The 21,738-nt window shown below is 39.7% G+C and overlaps 1 protein-coding gene across 4 annotated transcripts in view; it reads right to left on the bottom strand.

Moving 5' to 3' along the window:
- Window positions 1–21,738, bottom strand: part of dlgap4b (discs, large (Drosophila) homolog-associated protein 4b) — a 100,447-nt gene that overhangs the window by 36,351 nt on the left and 42,358 nt on the right. For all 4 annotated transcript variants that reach the window (XM_034869198.1, XM_034869202.1, XM_034869199.1 and 1 more), the window contains one exon: window positions 1,340–1,388. The gene's annotated coding sequence lies outside the window, so the exon portion shown is untranslated. The remainder of the gene's footprint in view (window positions 1–1,339; window positions 1,389–21,738) is intronic.

Consider the following 21,738-nt stretch of genomic DNA (forward strand, 5'->3'; position numbering starts at 1 on the left):
ACTGAACCCTACATGCCCAGCACTTAACAGCAGACATAAATTGTAAGCAACTAGCCGGTGAACCTAGTGGAGCTTTAACCAGCTAAAGAGTCCGATATTTCCCTCAGAAGTAAGGGGAGACCAAAACAGGTTGACAGTGAAAATTGGAGTCATAAAAATTTGTATTAGTGTACATAAAGAAGCCAAGAAAAGATGGAAAAAACTCCCAAAGGCATCAAATGAAATATTAGACATTCGTATAATATAAGTCACAAAAAGTAAGATTTTATTTCCATCATTTACACTTTCAAAATAACAGAAAACAAAAAATGGTGTCTGCAAATGTTTGGGGAGAGTTTATAGCATGCACCCCCCCTTTGGAAAGCTGAGACCTGACAGTGTCATGGATTGTTCTCAATCATCGTCTGGAAAAACCAGGTGATGTCAATCTTAAATGCCGAGACTCATCTGACCTAGCCCCAACAATCAGCACCATGAGTTCTTCTAAGCAGTTGTCTAGAAAACTGAAATTGAAAATAGTTGACGCTCACAAAGCAGGAGAAGGCTAAAAGATGATAGAAAAGCATTTTCAGATGCCAATATCCTCTGTTTGGCATGTAATTAAGAAATGGCCGTCATCAGGAACAGTGGAAGTTAAAGCAAGATCTGGAAGACCAAGAAAAATATTCTTCTTCTTTATGCACATTAATACAAATTTTTACCTGGGGTGCCCAAACTTTCGAGCCCCACTGTAATGTCATAATACTGTATGAGAAAGCACTATAACATTCCTGTACACTTGTTCCTAACATCTCACAATCTTGACCCCAGTAATTCTCTGAAAGCTGTAGCTTCTTATCTTTGATGTGAGCCTCACTGACCAACGAGCCTGCCTCGAGAACTGCTTGAAAGCCAGGTTTACAGTTGCACAGAGAGCCGGTCCTGTTGGCTTTAAAATGCATGCACAGAAGTTTCTAAAAAAACCTGCAGGAAAGTCTCACATCCTCATCCATTATTAATAGTGCCTTAAGCCTTCCTTGTGCTGGGGATGACAAACTGAAATCAGAAATAGAAATTTGTCTCATAATACTGAAGGAAGGGTTGTGTTTGAAACCTGAATTTGACTAGCTTGTCCTGCAGTGAGTCATCCTTTGATTATAGTGTGTTTGGAGGGAATAGCAATTAACTACTAATAAATAAAGTCAGTGGGGATTCATGTCCCTGATGGTTAGAGAGGAGCACAGAGTTAAAGGTTAAGGGTCCAAGGCTACGGCACTGTGATTGCATGAGTGTTTCAGTGGGTTCAATTAATTTAAAAGCAACATCACAGTTGAGTGCTGAGGTCAGGCAAAGGACTTACATCTGCAGCTCATTTCTCAGAAGCCTCGATCTGAGTAGGAGAAGGATTCCTGAAAAAGACACGAGGAAAACTGTGTCAGCGTCTGTGTGTGTTAAAAACCCGTACAAGCGTGTCATGCTTTACTTGTTAACCAAAAGGTAAACCTGAGCATCTTTTGCTACAGACATACACCCACACATAGCTGAGGGTGAGGCCTTGCCATGCAGCATTGCAAATTGGGTTAAAATGATCAGATTGGGAACCAGTGCTTGAGGGCAACTTGTGTTTAGACTCAGGCCAGCAATGTATCAGCAAGCAGCTTCATCTTGTTGTCTACTTTACACTTCTCTGTTCCACTTTCTCTCTCTCTTCCTCCTCTTCCACACCTTGGAGGGTAGTACAAAGGCACAGACTTTCTTTAGCATATTTCAATCACAGCAGTCTCCTACTCATTCTTATTCCAGTCGCTTTTATGACACCTAGAGTGGTACAGAAGCTGTGACAATGTTAGATCAGGGCTCTTCTCTGTCAGTCGTACACTTACCATGTGTCCAATAACACTACAGAGTCCACACGGAAGAGTTAAATCAGTGCTCGGCCACAAGATTGCATGTGTGTGTCGGTGTGTCTTTAGACATCTTCTATATTTATTTGTGTGTGAGTGTATGCTTGTTTATTATATATTTTTGTATGCCTCTGGTAAGTGTGCAATCGACCCTTGTCAAACACACTTTCTTTTTATGATTTCAAGTACTTCAAGCTTCTCAACTACAAAAGGCCCATACTTTGACAAGTGCCATCTTAAATATGTAGGAGAAAGATTTTTTGAGGTCATTCTGTACATCAAACTGCATCCTGGCGCTCTCTTTTTGCATTGTGGATTCCTCTCTTCCTCGGAAAGTCAGTAAGAAGACGCCTTTTCTGTTAATATTAAAGTGCTGCTGTGTTCAGGGTTTTACTGTTTTTTTCCTATACACATATCCAACTCACATCAAGAAAACTGTTGGATATTCTCTTTGATATTTTGGGCATTCATCTGTTGGTTGTCTTTGATGGTGGCAAACATACAAAATGTTAAGAAAAGTATATGGCACATAAACAACAGATTTATTCAATGGAAAAGAACAAAAACAATGTCCACATAGGAATGATTCCTGTTTTATATGGACATGACACAAAGATAAATAGTAGGGGTGTTTCTAATTCTACACACATTTTGGGATGAGGAGAAAGAAATTCGCACTATTGAAATATGCTGGATGTTTGGTCAGAAAGTCAGTAAAATAAACAAGGTGCTGGGGCATCAAGTGCTTCAACCTAAACCACTAATGGATTGCTTTTCCCCGTCTTCAGAAATCACCCATTCAGTATGAGTGTTTTTCAATCTTGCACTCCCCATCGGCAGGATAACCATGTTTGCCAGTGCCTTCTAAAACCGCTACAAATACCAGTTCTCTGCAATCTCTAAATCTGCTACCTCTATGTTTAAGGTTTGGTTAGGTTTAGGCCAAAAAACTAATTGGCTAAGGCTAAGAGAAAGATTAAAAGAAAAATTTTGTTCCTTCAGTACTACGCATGGGTTTGCGGTATGTTCTTAGGTTTTCTCCAGTCAAATCTTCACATCTCCAATCAGTGAACAGAGGAAAAGGCTGAGAACGATGACATTGAGGTTGTGACGTAGTTTGAGTTGTAGTTCCGTAATGGCGGCAGAGAAAGATGGGAGCAAAGCCAAAATCAAATATCCAGAAGTTAAAGCCTCTTTGCTGAGTTTTGTTGGTGGCCATGATGTTGTGGCCCTCCTCCCCACGGGGTTCAGAAAAAGTTGATTTTCCAGCTCGCTCCATTAGTGGTGAAAGAGTTGGCTAAGACAAATGTTAGCAATGCTAAGGAAATGTCACGACCATATGTTAGCGATTGGTTATGGCAGATCCAGAGTGGCTCTGGGCAGATCCAATAGTTTTAAACTTCAACAGAGTACCAAGAACCAAGAAGTTAAAACTTGTCAAAGGAGAGTACAAATGCACTACTTCATCACAGGTACCAGGTGTGAATTGCTGATGGACATGTTAAATAGAGCAACCATGAAGGCAAAAGAAAAAAATGAAAGGGGAAATCAAAACTAAGTCTAACCAGACTGCTAACAGAATTGGCAAATGTAAATAAAGAACAAAACTAAAATGAAACCAGGATCCAGTGATGGCTGTAAAATGCAAAGCTGTCCCTTTGGTTGGGTTTAATAACATGCTGCAGGAAGAACCGGCTGCTCATCAGCCAGCTTTAGAGGTGGAGGAAGTACAAACTGTCATGTTTCTTGCCAGAGTATTCGAAATGGTCTAAGCTCACCATTCTGCCCTGAATATAAACAACCATTTTAAAAAACAAACTGTTTCACTAAAGTGGTTGACTTTGATTTTCGGGACAGAATCAACAAACACAAACTCAAAAATGTTGTGACCTTTAGCAATAAAATGTCAAGAAAAAGTGTACACAAACACACATACAAACGCCTCTTAACAGTGTTAAAGGTCATCATATGTCAGCTTCAAGAAGAAGAATGACAAGAACACAGTCCAACATCACCTGTTAGTAATTATATACAAATACAGTATATGTATGTATATACAGTATATACATACTGTGCATACTGTATATTATATATATACTGTAAATATTATATTGTATATATACACAGTAAATATCTCACATTAATTATAATATAATATATGTAAAGGAAGGGAGACTGCAGGTGTATATGATATGAATAGTGAATGATAAAGGGTGAAGCTGATTCTCCCTCACTTTGTCCACATACAGCTGAAGTTGAAGTGCTTTACACTTCTACTCTAACAGTTTAAGCTCATTCACACAGCACAGATGAAGTTAAATTAAATTGAAGACAAATGAAGTGCACTTTATGGAGTTTTGGGGATTGAATTGGGAATGAGTTTCATGCAAAACACCTTTTCTCTTGCTTCATCGCCTACTGTAGATCCACAGTACTAATTTAAAACTGCACTTCACTACACTAGGTTGGTTGGGGCGAGGAAGATAAATTAGAAATGAGATTGGGAGACAGATTGAGGCATCAGGCCAGAGGGATCTGCTGATTGGGCTCTTCATTTAGGGAGTACAATATGAATAACTGGTTGTGGAAAATCTCTGTCTCAGTGATAGAAGTTGGTCTGAATTGACAAACAATTACATTAAATTAGATGTTTAAGATTTTGCAGCTAAATTGAGTGCATTGATTGACGATTAGTTTTTACCACAACAGAAGTTTACCACTTGCAGCAGTACAAGAGTTGTTAAAAGAACATTTATTTAGCAAACATTTCTGCAATATATAGTTCAATGAAGGAACTTTAATAAAGATTCGCAAAACAATAGGGATTGATCTCGAGAATCACCTTTCCTGGGAGACAGAGGACGCACACAAAGCAACATCACTGGTACTTAATTATTGCAGTCCATTTAACGTTTTTCAATAGATTGTAGCTGCAACACATTAAATGCAGCATACATTTCACTCATAATCGGGACCTTTTGGTTTGGTCCTGTACTTTGGTCCAGACTAAAATATCTCAACAAATATTCAATTGATTTCCATTCAATTTCAGGTACAGCCTCACAGAGACACAAGCATGGCGGTAAAGTACTGTTAATCCTTTACTTGTATACTTTTAAATCAATGTTCTGTTCAGGACCTTCATGTCCTTTTGGGTTTGCTCTCAAAAGTAATAAAAAACCACAAGGTGAACTGATCCTACTGTATATCACACATTGAAATGTTGAACAACTCCTCATTTTTCTAATGTGCACTAAACTCCTCCTTCCTTTGGATATGCATGACAAACGTGAGCCAATGTTTTTTATTTGATTGTATCCATGCAAAGTAGATTGCATGTTCTACTTCAAAGGTCAGTTTAAAGCGTCTGGCGGTAATCTGAGTTTTATGTTAAAAATTAGACTGTAGCTGATTAGTTACTAAACTCTGTTGCTGTGAACCAATCAGGTTATCATTGTTTTGTTAGGTAAAATGCAAGCATGCTTGCAGTTGGTAACTCTGGGCTTCGGAACATGCATTCTCTGAGGCGCATGGTCCCTACATTTATGTCCCCCCCAACCCATTTGTCTTAAATTCTCCCACTCACAACTCACTAAGTAAACTTTTCACTAGATATTAATAGTATAATACTAATAAATTATATTAAGTACTAGTTGTACCTCATATAATAAAATAACAATAATTTAAAATAAGCAGTTTGGGGCTATTCTGCTTACATTAGACTGTGATAAGTATATGAGATACAACAAAGTATCATTGTAATACCACCAACCATGAAATCCAGTTACTGCAAGAGTCACTATGTCCAGGTTCATTAACAAGCAAATGTTGATTATTCAAAGGCTCTAACTGCAGAAAGTAAATTGTGCACACAGCAACATAAATGTTGAAAACATTATATTCAGGTAAGGAGGTAAAGGCTGGGGAAAAGGCCAACAGACACAAGAGTCCTTTAAGAAATCTGTTGGGCCATTTCATGAAGATGAGGACAAGAACTTCTCCTACTTATACAATTTGTTTTATTCAGTGAGCAGATGGGAAGCCACTTGAGTGTGACTGAAGATCCCACAAGTTAGGCAGTGTGACAACTCTTTGGACAGAATTACACGCTCATTCTAAAATTATCTGCATGTTATAATTATGCTAATGACCCGGTAGCTGGAAGCGGATATGGCAACTGGATTATATGTGGTCACTGCAATAATGGAATTTGCGAGAGAGAGTGTGTATGTGCGTGTGTGTGTGAGAGAGAGAAAGACAGTGTACAGCATGACAACAAAAAGTATACCAACATGATCATTAATTAATGTTAATTTGAAAAAAATTATCCTTTTGAATCCCTTTGACCTTGAAATAAAGATGTTCTTTTGTAATATCAGTTTGCAACCAGCTTTAAATAGAGCATTTGTTATTTCATAAAGAACAGGATCTGTTCTAATCATTTGGTGATTGGAACAAGATTTTCAAAAGCTAGAATCAGTTTGCTGCTGATTTCCTGGAAAGCTATTCACAAAAATATGTTTTCCATTTCTTTAAATGCATTTTGCATCTTTGAGTGAACAGTTGCCGCATTGTTCACTGTGATTTATAAGTGGTATTGTCTTTCTAATCACCAACTTTTCCATGGTATTGTATTCTGAGGACTGCAGTATGAAATCAACATGGTTAATCTCCCAGGTAAACTACAGTATATTCAGAATATTCTCACACACACTCTCTTTTACCCTTTGGACCCTATCTCGCAAGTGCAACAAGTGCAAAGTACGTCTTGGGTGCACTGTGCGAGCATCTCTAAGCGCTCCTCTAAGCGCTCCTATTTTGGTTTATGTCGGTGCAGCAATGCAAAGTGCAAAAGGGCTGTGTGCGAGGGAGTATAGAACGGAGGGTGGCGGAATTAATAAATACACCCTCATCCAGTCTCATCATTGGTCTCATTGCTATAAACCAGCTGTGCCAATCAAAGTAACACATGATGTTGATAACTCAACAAATGGAAAGACACTTCTTCAGGAACACACAGCATAACAAATCTGCAGCCATGTATACATACATACATATACTGTATATACTACTAATAATACTATTTATATAGTGAATTTTGATTAAGCTGTTCATGTGATCGCATTAATCGGAATATTTCAGATCATAAATTAATATATCTTGCATCATAAATGGTCATATCAATGTGTAGAATTTGACACACCAGCATTTGTGTCTTTATGCATTTCAAGAATAAAACATGAAACACCAATTTAGCTGAAAAAGGAATTTGGAACAGATGTAACAACACACAGGATTAATAAGTAGCTGTAGTACAATCCTGCATAAAAAAACATGTTATAACACAATAATCAGACGTGTATAGAGAGGCTTGGGGTAAATTTATAGCAATCTGGTGTCATTAGCATGTGATTTTATTGAGGTAAACACAGTGAATGGCCTTGCATAATTCTCAAATTAGGGGCTGCAGACTTGTCAGCATATGTTTTCTGCTGCCATTAGAAGGCTGCAGGGATTTAACAAACTGAAGCAGAAGGTTTTCATAAAGTATAAAGCAGAAACAGATACTGTAAGAATCCCTTTATTTTATATGCTGGTTTAAATGCAGTTTCTGTTGGCAGAGGTTCTGAGACAGTTGGTGTTAAGTTAGTGACAAAAAAAAATTTGATGGTAACTTTCTGGAGCCTACTAGCTACCCACGTCACTGAAAGCCCAGAACTCCTCTGCTCTGCAGCAGATCACACTACCTACTATTTTGGTCTTTGTTCTTTGAACTTCCTCCATTGTATGAGCGAGGGGATGGAGTAACAGCAAGCACAGGCCCTTCTCAGGGCTAACAAGTCACAGACAAGAATAAGTAGAAAATTAAAGTCTTTCAGTGGATGCCAAGTTTCTGCACTCGCCCACCGTTACAACTTAAATGAGATGCCCTTTCGTTTCAAAAGTTCCACATAAACCATTATGTCTACAGCCAATCAATTTGGCATTTTCTTTTTCTTTAAAATAGATCTTGAATCAAACCACACACTACTCATACAAATACAGTAACTGAACAGCACCAGAATTCATTACTCTTTAGCTTCCTCAAGCATCATCACCCTAATGTATCCCAAACATGATTCCTGATGGCGTCTGACCTTATAACTCAGTATGTGTCATCAAATAAACACAATACTAATCTAAATAAATATATCCAATCACTTATATTGTACATAGACAACTGCAAATGTCTTTCATTTTGCTTTTAGACCTCCTGATACATATCTAAACGCTTTATGTTACAGTAATCTGTTTACAAATGGACAACTTCAAAAGTGGCAGGTTGCTTTAGGCAGAGTTTTCTATTCTGAAACACGTATTTTGGGTTAAATCGGATTCTAGCAGATGCATCAATGGCATCACCAACAGTTTCCTCTAGACAGAAGTATGGAATATGGAATATAATTGCTTTAACCTTGTGTCAAGTCTGCCCTTGATATAACTCTCAGTTGACCCAGTTCTTTATCAGCGGTTGAATTTCAAACCGTGCTGGAGCTTTTTGACAACCCAAGGTCAGAAACTAATGTAGAAAAATGGTAACTAAGGAACTAATTCATGTTTTGAGCTGGCCAGTCTAATTAGTCTAGGCCTCTTATTCTTCTGCAAATGAATCAAGAAATTATTTTTTTGTATATTCACAGACCCGCACTAATCACATTTTTAAGTATTGAGTGGCAGCATTTTAAAATTATGATATGATATAATCACACCAACAGTAATCTCGAGACACTTTACAGATAGAGTAGGGCTAGCCCACACTCTATAATTTATAGAATGCAGATATTTTGTACATGTTTCGATTAACACTGATATTACATGATTGGAACTACATTGGTTACATTGGTTTATTAGTGAACGATTTTGGTTTTACCTACTTTACTTCATTCTTTTACAATGCAGTAACTTCAACTGTAATATTTTATTATTATTAAGAGAGGATGCAATATCTGTCTGTAAATCTTACAGTCTTGCAGAGGCTACACAATTTGTATCCTACTAGCCTAACGTTTTTTTCTTGGCCTCTGTCATTAGTGGAGGAGGAAGCTTAGAATGAAGGAAACTGCTTGTTGACATTTCATTTTATTTCTTAGAATTAAAAGGGACCAGTCAATTAGTTTCCCAAATCAATAAGAGAGACCACTTGATTAGACTAAATTTGTTTTGAAAGATCAGTCCCTGGTCTTTTGTACTCAAGCTTTCCAAAACTCATTCTAAGTGGAGTCAATATGCAATTCAACTGTTTGTATAGTTTAAGTGTGGGTTGCTTTTAAAAGACAGAGCCTCAAAAGTCAAACTACATATGGCTCAGCTGTTTATTTAACATACTGCAAACACATCAACTGGTGGATGTCCTGTTCAGCCCTCTGAGACAGGATTGATCTGTGTGTTGCACATTAAATCTCACCTTCTATATTGTATTCTGTACAAGTTTGAACAATAAGTATTACATATATATGTTATGTCATAAATGTTGCAGTGTGCCTCCCTCAGTTGTACATAAGCCAGAGAATCCATATATGTTTCAGCAGTGGACAGTCGAGTGGCAGACGGTGTAAATGGAGACTGCTGGTAAAATACAGGCCAACTGTGAACGCAGCACGCTAGCTCTGTAGGAGCTGGCTCAAGAGAGAGATGCACGGCCTTCAGCTAATACACGCGTACAGTCACACTCATACACACACACACACACATTACTTTAACACACATTACTTTAAAACACTTGTTTAACACACTTCTTTAATCAAATTGCGCAAAAAATACACAAAAACAAACAAATGGACAAAAGCACAGTCCCACAAATATGCATCTTACAACAAACACATGAACAGAGAAGGAACACCTCTCTCTCTGTGCCTGTCTTTCATTTCTCTGGGGGCTGCTGCTTTAGCGTAGGGTTAACAAGTCAGGGAGAGAGAAAATGAAATAAAGCCACACACACACACACACACACACACACACACACACACACACAGTCTGGGCCTACACTGACAGATGGATAGCTGAAGCAATGAGGGAGTGAAGAATGGAAATAGTGACATTAACACGAATTACCTGAGCCTGCTTTTAAGTGTCAGTAACAATTTATCTTTATTGCCTTCCTCCATGAATGAATATGATGTGGAATAAGGAATTATTTAAATAACTACTTGAAAGTATGTGATGTAAGGTGATAATATGAAATTAATGATAATGAAATGCCACCTTTCTTTCCATTTTGTAACTGTGAAATAATGTTGGGCTGTGTTATGTGGGAATCATTATTCATTAAGTGTATTATCATCTTAGACTTAGAATGAGGATAGCATCCAGTATATGATTGATTTATTAATTTAAACCACAAACTGCACATCTCTCACACAAGGGAAAGTAGCAGGTTCCAGGTGAAGTCTCATGTAGGAGAGACATGCCAAGAATCTTCAACTTGTCCTTGCCTTGCTTTACTGCATGACATGACATATTACACATTTTTTAATATAAGCTTGGTAACAAATCCCAGCTTTTCAACTACAAAGAATCTGCAACATTACAATGTTTTCTTGTAACAGGTAGATATTTCACCCATCAGGCACAATTCAGTGGGTTATGGGTCAATATTTGAATGAATGACACCAGTTTGTATCAACAGATTCCAACTCAAATTCAACTAGTTGTAACAAGACTAATAGTCTACAGTCAGTCATTCACTATGAGTGCTACTTTGAGCTAAATTCTAAATAAACATCAGCTTGCTAACATGCTCACAACGACAATGCTAACGTGTGATGTTTACCAGGTATAATGTTTACCACCGTCATAATCTTAGTCTAGCATATTAGCGTGTTATCATTTGCTAATTAGCCCTAAACAAATTAGCTAAATGTCATTAGAGAAGTTTTGGTTTAATGATGGGACTAGATGCAAACATTTTTTTCTGTGGGTGACGTGAATGTCTCAATCGCTGGCAATTCAATAGTTGGGGCATTTTTATTTCACAAAACCACAAATATTGACCCAATGCTGGCAATTGAGATTACCAAAGTTATTAGTTTTAATCCTCTCTGCACCATAGCTATCTGTACCAAATTGTATGGCAATAGCTGTCAAGATATTTCATTAAAACTATGTATCAATCAATCAATCAATCAATCAATCCATCAATCAATCAAACAAATATTAACCTCATTGTGGCCCTAGAAGAAAAGTCAGTGGATCACCTTGGAAGACCATGAATTTTTGTCTGAAATTGCAAGACAATCCATCCTATAGTAACTAATTATTTCAACCTGAACCAAAGTCGTGGCCCAGCCGATCCACAGACCGACGTTGCCATCCATAGAGACACTAGCATGGCTATTAAAAAGGCATAGGCCGACTGCAAATTAATGTTTACCGTCACGCAGACAGGCAGACACCGACTGTAGTAAATGCATGTCCATATGGTAGATGCAGTAGCTGTAGGCCTCTGCTGAGCTTACCTGTCAGTAACTACAGTATAGCAGTGCAACAACAGGTTACAGCTGCTGTAACCAGTCAAGGAGAACTCATGTGAGTGAAGCAACCAGGGAACAATGTAGTAATTCTGCCTCAGCAGAATTACTGAATGGCAATGTGGAATATGGTAAGTGAGCCTCAGGTTAATATTTAAGCGTCCACATTAGGCCAACCACTGTGTGTTTGGGTACACTGGGTCTTACTGGTAATAGGATTATTTCCCATGTGTTGATGGGATGCTGTAATGCAATAAAAGCATCACCATAGAGAGATGTATTTTTATTTTCAGTGATATAAAAAGGTGTGATTAGAATCCCATCCCTGAGCCATGAAAACAAAGATGCAATATGACACCTCAAATTTTCCATTATGCTGGCAGGTAGCAGCCATTAAGCTGCCATTACTGTTATTAAACTCTCTGCAGTCTTTATTGCAGGACGAATCTCAGGATACATATTCAATGCCCAGTGGGAGACATAAATATATACGTGTAACTGAATAAGTTACATTCAATTACAGCCAGTTGAGACCCATAACATTACCAATAATGCTATTACCGCTGTCTGGAATATGGCCGTCAGTACTGCCAACAACCTGGCCATGGCAGCGATTCTCAATTTTACATCCTGTTTATTGGTTTAGAGCAGCTGCTGATGGCAAAAAGTCGAACCTCATTCCCTCCCTGCCACTGTGATATTGTTAGCCTTGAACATAGCGTCACTTGGCCGTTTTGAAAAAAGAGAATAGAGTACAGATGAAAGTAGGCTGGAGGGATAAAACCCTAACTGGAACAAATGATGTGCTTGCTGCACCTGACCAGACAAAACCAGATTCATGAGAAGCAAAAGATGGATGAGTGTCGCTGGGGATGCTTGCACGAGAGGAGGGAATTGGATTTTAGGGAAGCAAACAAGACAGATGGATTCAGTCCAAGCAACCCTTTCTCCATGGCTAGTGGCTCTGCTGTCTGATACCTTAGAGAGGTCGGTGAAAAGAGGGCAAGCACGTCACATTTAACAGACAACAAGGAGGGAGGACAGGCGTGCTGGAAAGTAGGACGAGAACAGGCTGGCCTACTGTAAAAGCCCATGGGATGTTCACAGATAAAGAAAGACCACTCACACTGACAGCATAGTGCTGCATTTACTGAGCCGTAACAATAGCCTGTTAAGACAGCAAGACAGCGAGAATGCACCGCTTGTGAGTTAAAGCTTTTACTCAAGTTGTTTGTTAATGTGCTATTTATATTAGCTTGCAGCAATGAATTAGTCACCAGCTATATTACAGGTTTGAGCTCAAACTAAGTAGTATTTACCTTTCCTTTTCACAACAGCAGTGATTTAAAGTGCCCTGCAAGTCATATGTTGTACTGAGGCCTCAGAAAACAATGGGCTGCACACTGAGCGGTCACATTCTTAAAATATCTAGAATCAAAAGCTGCATGAATTCACCGCCATTACAGAAACCTGACGAGTAACAAACTGACATACAATTAATCTAACAGCCTCAAGGTTATTACAATTCTAAATCCCCCAAGACACAAGGTGTCAAAATTGGGGCCATATGCTTGTTTGACCTAGAAAGGACAACATAGTTTTTCACTTCTCACTTTGCAGGTTAAAATGTCACTTATTTTTTTCAACCACCATAATTTAATAAATAAAAAGCATACCCACTATATTTATCCTCCCGTTTTTACAGTGATAATGCCGAAGAATTAACAGCTTCAATAAACCTCTTTAAGTGTAGAAATAGGACAGAAGGGCATGGAGAGGAATCTAGGCTAAGTATGGAAGGTCTCAATGTGCTTTTCCTAAGAATAATAGTCTCTAAATGGTCCATGCGTGCCCTGCAGTCTGCTTTGTGTTTTCCCTCCCAATAAAGACGAGTGATAAGCAGACATCTGGACAAGCACTGTCTCCAACATCTGCTACAGCTCAGCCGCAACAGGATTGTGTGTGTGTGTGCAACAGTGCAAGGGTTCCTCCAAGAATACACACGCAGATGGTGGAAATTGACATAATCACTTAATTTGTGTCAGTTGTTTTGCTGGGAAGGACAAGCGAATGATCAGCAGCTACTGTACCATTACAATCTACACCAACGCCTAATCCTGAATGTATCTGAAAAATGCATTTCAAAAAAGGGGAAGCAAGAAGAAATGTTGATGTCTTAAGGTCTGTTGAGTAACACTATGATTAGAATTCAGATGTTTGTTATTCCAAAATCTGAGTAAAACATTGGAAAGTAATGAGTAAAATTGTGTTTGTGGAATCACTGAATGGATTTGTCTAATGCAATAATTGTGAGGCTTTGATTGTCCTTTGTTGTTCAGTGATCAGTGCTATTGGGGTCATACTGTATAGAATAACTGTAGTAGCATACAGATGTGCAGATGTCCTTGTACTTTGTGGGTAATGACCTCTTCAACACTTTGCCTCTCAATTGATTCCCCTTGCCTCTGGCAAACCGAGACATGTATTGTCACACCTGGCTGTGCAGCCCCTTCTTGGTGTTTCAGCACTATTAAATCAAGACCAGCTATCCATGTGAGATGTTATGTGATGATAAAATCATTCAAGTAAGAGTTTCAGTGAATTGACTTAGTGATAGCCCGTTGATAGTGACACACAGATGCTTGCTTTGATAATGTTTGAAGCTGACAACCACACTAAACCTTGAAAAACGCTTTGATTCACAATGTTTTCACTTTCTTTGATGCCATGTAAGAGATATTGGCGGAAGAGCAAAGTAATATGACGGTTGGTCCACACTTATACATTTTTTGTTTAAAAACACACAAAAGAAACCTTGAGGCAACTCCAGTCAGTTTTCTTATTCATAAAGTTTTCTTATTCATACATTGGGCAGAAAAGCTGATTCCTGTTCCTGTAATTTCAACAAACAAGACTGCTCCTGCTAGAGGCTCTCCTTTAATTTTCCACTTCATACCCTGAGTCAAGCCGTGTAAATATGACAAACAACCTTGCCGGCCTGTCACGGTACAAATCCAACTTCAACTGCCGAGAGGAAGGATAAGGACAACTGGTGTTTTCACCTGCATGCAGTCAAGAGTCAGCCTGAATCCTTGCTTTCCTGAAGCATTTTAGAGTGTCAGTAACTCATCAGTGGGATGTGAATAGGTGATTCACTGACAGTCGGAAGTCACAGGATGTTTTCTCCTGCTGAAGTTGTGGATGAAATAGCTGATTCAAGGAGAAAACAAGATGGGGATGAGCCGCCATATTTCTCTGACCTCGGTCAATGATTAATAACCCGCTATGTGCACCTCGTAGGAGTTTGGCTGAGGCTCACAATTCACAGGTGAGAAGAATGCAATTAGCGTAGATGGAAGAGGCATCAGCGCGGTAGGTGCGCACACAGCATGGGCACTGCTCTACTTTTATGTACATGACTTTAGCAGGAAAGCCATTTTCAGTTTAAAAAGAGCTTTGCCAGCCCACTAGCCTTCAGTATGGTCCAGGCTTTGTAAGAGAATTTTGAAGTAAACTCCTCTACTAAACAGACGGCACTTTAGACTCGACTGGATGGCTTTCTTTCTTACAGCCTACCAAGACTTAACTCGTCACATTAAAATGCTAAGTAGAATCGAATATGTCATCCATAACTACATAGACTAAATTAGTCCTCTTTAATGTATATCACAGAGAAGTTGAGAGATTCCTTTGAAGAGTGGGAACGTAACTGTGACACTGCCAGAGGCTTTAGAGGTGCTCAGGCATTGGCAAATACACAGAAACACAGCTTAGTCATCTCTGACTCCAAGCTGTGTGTTTGCTGGTGTATGACATGACGACTTTAACTTCTTACTTGACCATTCATGTTAGCTGTCTCTCTTGTTCTTCATTGCTGCTGCCCGTTACATTAGCCCAATGAGATGTCTTTTCACCACCTTTTCCATCTGCTCCACTGTCCCCCGTGTGCTGAAAAAGGTCTCCCTACTCTCTCTTGTTCTTCTTTCTACATGCATTTTTCCCTCCTCCTCCTCCTCATCCTCCTCTTCCTCCTCCTTCTTTCCTGTCTTTCTCCCTGTGTGGATGCTGAAAGCTCTTTAAAGATGCCCGGGGGCTTAACCACTTTGACATTATTACATGAGCCTGTCTCACTCAAACCAATCCCAAGCCAATTGAGAAGCTTACGCCTTGAACACAGCTTTACTGGGACGAGGGAAGGGAAGTCCACTGACATGAACAAACAACTGCCAGACTAGATAGTCTAAATAGACTTCAACGCACCGGGCTGATTCATGGATTTTTGCTGTATTTTTAACTGCTGAATGGACGGAAAAAAAGAGATGTACTAAGCCTTACTTGTGTCCATGTGTTTGCTCCACAGAGTACATTTCTGCTGAAGATCAGATACAGCTCAAGGGCAAACTTATGTAATCACAGTTAAATATTCTATATGTGCTGCATATTATTTATGCTATTGTGAGTCACCACCGTGACGGAATCCCAATCATTTTATGCAAAAGTTAAATGTTTTGTAGTCTAATAGCATGCTACATAGTTTGCAAAATTCAAACATCTATTTTGTACTCGTACTAGTAGTGCATTTGCATAGCTAGGGATGGGTGTCGTTAGGATTTTATCAATGTACTGTACATAGTGATACTGATACTGCTTATAAATACGAATACTTATCAATACTCTTATTGATACTACTATTTATAATTTGGTGCAAAAAATTTAGACGTGAAAAGATTCAACAGTTATTCATTTTTGTACTTGTTTTCAGAAGTAAGTTTTGTGAATTTTCTGTAAATATAATAAGGAAGGAGTTATTGCTACAACGGTCGGGTCTATCAACTATAAAAAATACAAAATTAGTTTTATCTGGTTGTTAGAACAGCTCACACTAAATTCAGCTGAGCACGTTTTCACTAAAATGAGAATAGCTGCTCCACCTTAAAGGTCAGCCCACCTTACATGAGCATGAACTACTTTAGCTTGTCGCAATCGTCAGGGCTAATCCCCTTCATTTGAAACAGCAGGTGGAACTTGGCTTGGGTCTTAAGCAGTTGTTGCAATTATTCACCGACAAATAGCCTAAACTGTACAGACAATGCACTGCTAGGTTCACAGCTATAACCTTACTGCTTAATATTCACGCCATCTCCCACGCACGCATGCACGCACGCACGCACACACACACACACACACACACACACGCTCTTTCTCTTTTTTTCCTCTCTACCACTCAATGGCTTACAATATACAAATAGTTATTCCTCAAAGGAGTTTGCTACTTGTTGTGTAGCCTAACACATTTGAGTTTGAAAATCATTCCCGGATAGACCCGACAGGTGTAACAATAGGACCTTTCTATTTAATGTAACAACCTCTGTTTTAAACAAGTAGGCTAGTTAACGCTGGGAAATGCTAGATATGTTTTGGCAACAAAAATACTTAGGATGAGTAAATCATAAAGGCTTGGCTTCAAGCGAGTCACGTAAAACTACTAAAATGAGAACATAATTCATTGACACGGATGTCACTGTATCAAGGCCCAAGGTCCATAAAAGACTGTTGCCTTTTGGTCTCCTTTGTGAAAGTCCTTTCTTTGTTTGACCACCCCAACCAACCACTTAACACAGAATTTGGCGTGTAAATAGGTATGTAATTAGTAAATACGGGTCGTTATTAGCTGCTTGCAGAATCTTATCATCATTTGGTTGTTTTCTGGGTGAAGATAGTTTGGATCAGCGGTAAAACATTGCATACATAGTTTTTACCAGTTATTTTAAAATTCTTTTTAGTAAGTAAGTCTTGAAAAGTTGTCACTTCAATCATACACACCCCCTGCGTGCAGACCATCAGGAGATAGTCCATCATCAAATAAACTATAGTACATCGAGGAGCTGTAGCTAGGTATGCATGCATCATTTTACAGGTCAGTATGTTTTATTTTTAACATATAGTTTCAGCTTATACATCTCTGTTTATGTTACATTAAAAATCCACACTGTAATTCCATACACTATCTTCATTTTGTATTGCGTGTCAGCTCCTCTCTGCCCCACTGCACCAGTCCCGAATGTACATTACCCCATTTATTACTCCAGTGCTTCTGTTCCTTTTAAAGATTTTTATATTAAGTGAATCTACACAACTATCATTTAAAAAACACCCAGCAACCCGCACCAACTTCAAAAGTTTCAGGACAGTTAACTTGAAACAACAACAAAAAAACTTTCCCTTTCTCAGAAGTGTCCATATTCGACAAAGTACGCTGGGTTCAGTTGACCTGTCAGCTTGATTGGACTTTGCCTTTTGCTCAGCGGCCTCATGCACTGGAATGAAATGCTTTGGAGATGAATAGCAGCAATGGAGGAGAATAAAAAGAAAGAAAGGACAAATAAACCTTAAGGAACAGTGGATACACAAAGATGATGATGACATATCAAGAAAGAGACATCTAAAGTGGTGGGAGGGATGTTTGTGTAAGCTGACAATGAAGTACAACCCCACAGGAACAATAAGGTAATCTAGTCTAGTCTATTCTAATTTATTGTTTCTTTCTTTCTAATTTTCGTCTTTGAGGGAGAATGGGAAAAACAGTCTCTAACACTCCTGCTCTGACGTGATGACTTTTGCAAAGTTTTTAAAACCCAAGCCTGACTCATATATAGAGAGCTGGTCCTCCTCTCACACACATAAAATACGACTGCATGGTTGGGACACAGAATGTGATAGCACCACTTGCTGTGCCAAGTACACACAGTGTCTCTGGGGGGATGACTGTAGGATGTAGGAAACTGTCTCATCCTGGCACCCACGCTGATAATGTTAATCGTTAATGAGTCTCGCTGAATGAAATCCAAAGATTAACAACAATTCAAAACAACGTCTGACTGACCTCTTGTCCCTAAATAACTTTTGACAGTGGACTGAAAATAGCATAAATCTGTTTAAACATGTCACATCCCCTTTTTGTTAAATGGTTATATTTGGATATCACTGTTGATGAACACTGGTTACATAAAGCAGTCAAAGCTAAGATTTGCTTTACAAATTTACACCAAATCCAACACTTTTTATTGCATCAAGACACATCTGGTGTTTTTCCTTAGCATTCTGCCCAGTGGCAAGTGACAGTAATGAAATGAATAAGACCATGTGGTGCTCAATCTAAACAGACACATGACTCACACACTGCATTTCAAGCAGGCAACCACATTGGACTTAAACACTATTTAGTAATAATTAGAATATTTTGTATTTTCTTTCTTGGAATTGTTGTTTGGAACTGTATATTACAGCTGCGAGATCAGAGATCTGCTCCCAACATCAGCATATTTCTTCAGTCAAGTTTTAGTGAAGTGTGCAAAGCTAATGTAGTCAATGCCACCCGTGAAAACAAAGTCCACAAACAGATAGCGTAGACCAGCTCCTCTTCCTTCTCACACTCTACAGGTTTTTTATGTAACAAAATGATATAGTTAGCTTAAAACCTGAAAGACTATCTCCATGACTGGCCTTCTTAACACTGTAAGGCCTTGCCGCATGGATTCTGAAGGTGCTCCAAAATTTAGATAAAAATCCTCATTAATTAATGCAAAGAAAACTTTTCACGGCACTCTGGTGAAGAACAATGGAGCCGTTAATTGCGGATAAGACTGAGTGAATCATGGAGACACACGCAATGAAAGTGGACCAAAAAAGGCACGGAGATGCCCAAGACGCCATTGCGCATCTGTCAGCCACTGTCGTACCTCTGAGGAGGGCCGCGGGTGCTGATACCGCTCTTGTGGAGTGTGCCCGGATGCCATTCCCATTACATTAAAAGCGTGGGTGATAACCTCACACACTCGGAGAGACAGCCGCTGTTTCGAAAGAGCTGTGTGAGTGTTATATAGTGAACGAACATCTGTTCTGCCTGATGTCCGCTGTGCGTAAAACAAACTGAGATTATGCGTGCACTGGGCATACTTGGTGTCCCGCTTATTCTGCTTCTCTATTATGAGGCGGAAGGAAGAAACCCTCAAGGTAAGAAATGATTGGCCAAAAATTTTAGTTTTGACGTTTGGCATGAGTAAAGGGTTTGGCTGTAAAGTAGCTCCCGTCCTTTATAATAGAAAACAGGACAGTGAGACCGACAGAGCGCATAAGTTACTTACTCTCCTTCCTGATGTCAAAGCCATGAGGAGCGCTGTTGTAGCCAAGGCTCGCTGCTCTCTAAGAGGTGTGTCTCCGCATCCCTTCCACTACCTACAGCTCGCGGCTGTCCAAGGTGCGGTCAAAACAGCCCATCAGGGGCAAAGGGACCGTCCAAGAGCACACGCCTTCTATGCTAGGTTGAGAACAAAAATCTTAGCAGTGGGCAGGGAGCCTGCCTGATGCAAAAGAAAAAGCTGCTGGTGCGCCCCCTTCTAGGACGGAGACAGCCGCAGTGGCAGGCCTCCGTAATCCAGTTCTTCCAATTGAAGAGGGGAGACCCGGTGCCGGCTAGAGAACCATCTCAGCAGGGCTCCAAGTCAGCGGACTCTTGCCCGCCAAAGAGATCCCCTTCTGGGATGTCTGGGTGTCGTTGCTGGTGGTGTCCTTACCTCACCCGACTGTCCGCCTGGCTGCCATCGTATACCGCTTGAGTTCCCTTGTTGGTAAGCGGGCATGGAACTTCTGGCGGCCAGCCGGGTGCCAGTCCGGCAAATGGGGCCAAGGCACACCTTTTAGCTCGGATGGAGCAGGATGTAGCCGGTCTGAATGTCAGTACACAGGCGGACACCGCTGTTCTTCAAAGTTTTCAAACTGCTTGTCGCTGAAGAAAAATAGGGAGCGGATCTCTGGTCTTGCAGCTGTGATATACAGTAACTGTGGACGTAAGAGACGCCCATGCAGGGCACATGGCGGCAAAAGAATATTTCACAACTGCGCATGTAATGATAAACCTAATAACAACACCTCTTAGAGGGCGAAGCCTATACGAAATAGAACAAACATAACACATACATTCCAGTAGCATAGTATGATAAAATAGAGCCTATAAGACCACATTCCTCTTTCTTCTTTTAACTTTTTTGATTAAGATCAACACTTAAGGCATACAGTGTCCCTTGGCAAAGGCCTTTGCCCATCCATCCTATCCAGAAGTTATTTACTGTGCAGCCTAAAAACGGTGAGATGGTATCTAGCTTTTATCAGTTCTAAGTGATGTCTGGCCGCTCCTCCCTTTCTATTGAGAGGATGTGGGCACGTGATTGCCCAGGGCTCAGTGTTAATCTTGACTGGTATGATGCATGGTCTAACATTCCAGAAGTATCATGCAATCCATGACATCAGCAGATTCACTCCAATTTATTTCATAGGACATACTGTATCTCACACATGAAAATAATTAACAGCCCTTTATGCACTTTCTTCCCAATTAAAGCACAATGTCCATTTCTTCACATGGTCTGGGAGTGCACTCCTGTTGGTTAGTTCTGGAACAATATTGCATCCAAAATTTCCGCCTTAATTAATGTCACTGTGCCTGTTACTGTCAACGTTTTGATTCTGAATGATATGGCAGCCTTTCGGCTCTCTAGAACTCAAAGGCGTGCTGTAATTTCTAGACTTACACCTGCAAAGAAAAGGATTGAAACCTGTTGAGAACTACCTCATAACCTTTCTATCCGTGCATGGACCCTTACCTTCTTGGATGTAGTTTCTATGGAACTTTCTAAGGCACGCATCCATGGAGCGGTCCAGGAAAGACCCTGGATACTTGGCGCATCATCGCTGACTCATTGAGGTCTCAACTTGGGCATGTGACTGGTCCCTTGTCTTTTATCTGTCTATGTGTGTCTGTTTATGTATGCATTTGTGTGTGTCTGTTTCTGCATGTGTTGTTTTGTCTCCCTCCCTCCCTCCCAGCTTTCCTCTCTGTTGTGTATATATATAGCCTATGAAACAAGTGTTTAATGTACTATACTGTAAGCAGTATTTTCAACCATGCTTTACCAACCACTCAACCTTGAGAATGAGAGAAAGAACATGGTTTCGTGAGAGGCTATCCAAGAGATATTCTGTCTGAGTGTGAAGTATGTGTCTGTTTGTGTGGGGATGCTATTTTTGCTGTTCTTTTCCCCCGGGTTGGAAACCTGCCTGGGGCTTTTGTGGTGCATTCACTGACATAAGATATTTATGTCATAAACTATAACTGCTGTGCAAGGACATGCCAACCCACAGTAGATATGTTTACGTAAAAAAGCAGGGCTTTATGATACGTGTACTGAAGTATCTGTTTCAGAAATTGTTGCTGTTTGCACTTGTGTTGTTATTTACTTTCCTGTGTACGGGAGGATGAGAAACAGATGTGTGCATTTTCACAGAAGTATACG

The sequence above is a fragment of the Etheostoma cragini genome, chromosome 4 (genome assembly GCF_013103735.1).
Source record: "Etheostoma cragini isolate CJK2018 chromosome 4, CSU_Ecrag_1.0, whole genome shotgun sequence".
In the NCBI taxonomy this organism is placed as follows: Eukaryota; Metazoa; Chordata; class Actinopteri; order Perciformes; family Percidae; genus Etheostoma; species Etheostoma cragini.